We start from the raw sequence: 5,394 nt of genomic DNA on the forward strand, positions 1-5,394 counted from the left end.
GTCTGTCAAACGCAACCCAGTCGACACCTACAGGATGCAAGAAAAGAGAAAGATTGGAGGAAAAGCTGCTGGTGGCCCTCAAGACTCCTTCTGAACAAACAAATGGCATGAACAACGCTGCACAGAGTCTGATTTCCTTTATGAAGGCAACACATTGTCCACTATTAATAGAAATAACGCTGGCTGGTAATTCATTCGCTGAAATGTTTACAGACTGTCAAGGTACAATCAGTGCTATTTTATGTTTTTTACAAGTCTGCTGATAAATGAAATTACTGTTAAAGTCATTTATCATGAAGAAAAAAGCAAAATATTTGGTGGTTTTAGCTTCTTAAATGTTTGTATTTGCTGTGATGGACATTTTTCCTCAAGCTTTATAGAGCAATTGCGGTCCACATTGTTTGATTCAGAGTACATTATTATTAAAACCACCTCAGAAAATACTCACTACTTAAAGACTTTCAAGGTTAGACGTGTTCGAGGACTTCTGTCTGCCAAACACATTCGAATGCAACGTGCTTTATTGCATCCATTCGATTTAATGTATTCATGCATTCAGTTGAATCATTATTTACAAATATACAGTACATTATAGAGAGAGACACAGTGACACATGCGCGCCATAAAACAAAGCTGGAACGACACCGCGCACACATCAAGACACTCGGTGCCGGTGACAACTCATTCATATCAAAAGGTCTTCGCGGCTCTTTAATGTGAAGCTGCTGCCACACAAGCTGTGATCACTTAATGAGGAAGTAAGCCTAAAGAGGAACTGGTATCTCCAGCCTCTTAGATATGCATTTTCATTTCCCTCTCCACAACCTTTACATTAAGTCCACGCTGATGCATAAATGGGAGGTGTAATATTCTCCAGCGTTGTCTCTGATGACTCTCCGACCGCCGCTATTCTGCCCATCATCCAAACCGCTTCAGAAGGATTCTACTACTACTACTACTACTACTACTGCTCTCTTTCATCAGCGTTTCCTGGATTCTGCCTGAAAACCTCTTTAACGCATGCTTCCATATTGTGTTTTACACCCAGCCTTTGTTGTGTGTGTGTTTTTTTTTTCTTTTTTTTTACATTACACCAACCATTTCTAGATCTCCCCGGTGATTCTCGCCTGCGCAAGAAAACAGGCACATCTGATTAATTTGAGGAGACAAAGCTACCCTCTGAATATCAAGTATCATCCCTCATCAGCAACAGCACTGATGAGACACAAATGACACAAAAGCTGCAGCCATGCTTCACTGCAAAGGACCCTGCTCCCTGCAGTAGCGCGAGTGGGAGTTTATGCACAACATGGATGCTTTCATATTCATACTAGAAAGCATCATTGAATTAAAAAAGAGCATCGTTTTGACCTTGATTCATCACACTTTCCCTTTTTGTTTGAAGATGTCCAGCATGGTGATGAAAAAGCATCTGTTTATCCGATTTAAATCTCTGGTTTGTAATACCGTAAAGATGGACAGGAATTAAAGGTGAATGTATTTGCTGTAAACATGATGTTTACTGGGGATAATAATTAAACCAGCATTTGTGTCGATGTCATGGCTGTGAATTGATAGAAATTTTTTTAAAAACTGATTTGCTTAATTTACCAAATCTAGTATCGTAAACAAAAAATATGAGCAAACAAGCCAAACTGCTCGAGAAATAAAGCCCGTGTCACGGTATTTACAAAGGCCGTCTTGACTTCATTACCAGAAATAAAAATGTGTTTAACAAGCAAATAAGCTTAAAATTCATAGGTCATAAACAATAAAACGCACAGGAGCAGAAACATATTATTGTGAGTTTCTTATAGCTGAATTTATGCACACAATCTTGATCTACGCAGCGGGACATCAGTCATATGAAGGCACGTACAGCGCAAATTTCTCGGACTGAATTATCGCCGTGTTCACACACGACTCCACGAGCAGCGTGTCGTCTCCGAGTAAAAATATCTGTTAACAGGAAAACAATGAGCTTATCAAGAGAATGAGATTCTAATGAGACAAAGAGTAAAAGCCTATGAATCACTGCAATGTACATTACTACAAATAGACAATCTAACCGCGCCACAAGTGTCATCACGATGCAGTAAACCCTTACATTAAACGGTTCTCATAACAACAGCTTAGTGCTCCTGAAAGTATTCTCACATTTCTGTCATTATAAGAATTCTGTGGTGGTCTAAAAGTTCTCGCAACGCATTGGCAATGGACACTAGGTGGTCAATAATATAAAAAAATCTAACTGTTTGCAGTGAGTGGATGGGAAAATACAGTTACTACAGCCTATCCCAGCATGCACTGGACAGATGGCAGGGAAATCCTGCTACACTAGTGCCAGTCCATCACAGGGCACACTCACACCAACAGACTATCTTAGAGTCTCCAGCTACAGCGAGGCCAATCTAACTCCAAACAGAATAAGCCCCAGGAACAAACACAGCAACTCCCCGCTGCGAGGAGGCAAAGCTAACCAACTAAGCTGACATGTTGCCATGGATACAAAAACATTTACACAAGAAACATACAGTTGGCTTCAAAGCTACAGTAAGCTTATCAAATGTCTGAATTTAAATTAAGTGTGCACTTAGTTTTCTTTGTGCATTTATATTTTCTACTTGTGCCGTTATCTGCTTCGTATTTGGCTCTAAAAAAAGAAAGGCCAACGTCTTCTTTCTGGGTTTGTTTTGTTCTTTCCACACAATCTGCAGATTTTCTGTTTTCTGTGTGAGTGACTGTATCTAAGGGCTAAAATGAAGGCAACTATAATTTCTGCTAATTGTTCAGTTGATTAATCAACTAATTGCATGTCTTTACACATAATGTGGGCAGCCAGAGAAACAGTCTGGTACATAAACCCCCCACACACACATACACGCAACCGTAACGTATCGCTTGTAAACAGATTGAATAGAGCAGACGTACATATGGTCAGTGGATTTTCTTACATTCATGCTAACGTAGTCGCCCCATTCACAGTCTAAAGTAAGGCTAACTAGCAGCTGGCCCACGGTATTCATCAAACCAATGAGTGGCATAACTGTCACCCAAGTCAGTGGTTCTCAAACTTTTTGAGCCACGACCCCCAAGATAACATAAGCTTGTGTTCGTGACCCCCCAGTTTGAATTTTTAAAATCTCATGAGTAATAACGTTGTTGTTTATGCATTTATGCGTTAAAAATTAACGTGTTAGTTCCACAGATTCATCTCTTTACATTAACATGTTAATTTTCTTGACTGAATGAATGAATTGAATTTATTTCGAACACATGAAAGGGAAAAAATACACAAAAACAAAAGAAAATCATTTTAAAAAGAGCAAAAAAGAATAATAATAATATGGCAAATCATAATATTAACAAGTCCGAAAAAGGAGTGGGAAGAAGTTTACACTTTTAATTTTGACAGCCTTAATACAAATTTATTTGATAAATGTAGGTTTTATTTTATTTTTATTTCTGTTACAATGACCTGACGACCCCCTGAAATTATCTTGGGACCCCCATGGGGGTCCCGACCCCCAGTTTGAGAACCACTGACCTAAGTCTTGGCAAGAAGCCAGCCTATTTCCCAAAACATAAACTCAGTCTTTCAAATTGAAAGCAGAAATAAACAATAGAAAACAGCACAAACAATGCCAACAACTATTTACTATATCTCCTCTCTTTGTGTGTGATGAGCTGTGCATATTTCATCCTCGGATCATAAGAAGACATCAACTTTGTGCGTTCCTCCTTGTTCACGTTGTCTCTCAGCACAAAAACAGACTGCTGATGCTAACAGCGATAATCCAGCAACAGAGTCATTAGCATGGATCAGCGGTATTCGAGCTGCAAACACAGTCTCTGAAGCGACTGGAAGGTACGCGCGAGATAAAGGAAGAGGCAGTACATGGAAGTATCTTAACACTGTTTACTCACAGATAAAGAGCTGAATTACTCAAAGGTCCTCTATGTGTGCACCGCTAATGTGATGAAAGTGAAGTGATGAAAATAAAGAGCATGTGAATAATTATATATTTAAAAAAATGTGTCAAGCTCTGACTATAATTGCCATGCATTGCTGGTGCCCCGCTAATTAGCATTACATCACCACGTTAAAGCCACCTCCTCAGACATTAACGGCTCCTTGATTGATTCTGTACATGGCTGCTTGACTGTCTGACAGTGCTGACAGTCTGCTGGATCCCAAACCTCACAGAGCCCTACCGGCGCTCATCATCCCACTTAGCACAATTAATTCCTTCTGCTATCACAGAAAAATACCGACGGCATTCATTTTTTTCTGACCTCAGTGATGTTCTGGATGGGAGGACATAAGGGGTGTAAAAAGCTGAGAGACTTCCCGGCAGTTGACTGCAGCAAAGCAAATTTAAAAAGTCATTCACTCCCCCACTTGTCACTCTCTTTGAGGTTACCCGACAGCCCAGCTGAGATGAAGTCAGTTATATGTGTCGCTTTTCTTTCCCCCTCCCTCCCTCTACTTCTGACTACACACAAGATGTGCAGGATGAGATCTCGGCGAGCTTTTACGGTCAGAGGATGACAGAAAGCGGAGTGTGTGGGGCGGCAGGAGCTCGGTACATAACAAGTTCAGTGGTACACCCACAGTTCAGCTGAAATTCATTGCTCCTATTAGTTTCAATCAGTTCTTCATTCTGCCCGTGTCTTCTGAAGACAAGTTATGGTTCCTGGCCTTGACTCCCACTCCACCTGGAAAGTGATGAAGTGTTGTGTCTGACTGATACGACCAGTCACAGAAGGAAACTTCAGACTGACCCGCGTCGGGGAAAAACTACAGCGTGGCATAACATTACTCATACAGTCAGGCAGAGGGATGTTTTCAAGGCCAACTATTGCCGACTAGGTTTGATGATGATACAGTGGGGGGGGACTTTATGTCCCGTCTGACAACATTTCCTGTCTTTCATGGAGGTATTTTTAAAATGGAAACTAACACACTTATGCAATTAGATCAGCGCTGATGACTTCATCAGGTGACACATAGTTCACTTTTGCATGAGGCAGCACCTGTATAACAATTTTAGGATTTTAATCTACATGTACGAAATGATGGGCTGCAACGTGGTACTGTTGCCTCACAGCTAGAAGGCCGCCGGTTCGCGTCCTGGTGAAGACATCCGAGATCTTTCTGCATGGAGTTTGCATGTTCTTCCCATGCAGCGTGGGTTCTCTCCAGGTTCTCCGGCTTCCTCCCACACAGTCCAAAAACATTTTGAGGTTAATTGATTGTCCGTAGGTGTGAATGTGAGTGTGCTTGGTTGTCTGTCTCTAAGTGTAGCCCTGTGATAGACTGGTGACCTGTCCAGGGTGTCAGCTGGGATAGACTCCAGCCCCCCACGACCCTAGTGAGGATTAAGCGGTGTA

This window comes from Stegastes partitus, unplaced genomic scaffold (assembly GCF_000690725.1).
Source record: "Stegastes partitus isolate 25-593 unplaced genomic scaffold, Stegastes_partitus-1.0.2 Scaffold557, whole genome shotgun sequence".
In the NCBI taxonomy this organism is placed as follows: domain Eukaryota; kingdom Metazoa; phylum Chordata; class Actinopteri; family Pomacentridae; genus Stegastes; species Stegastes partitus.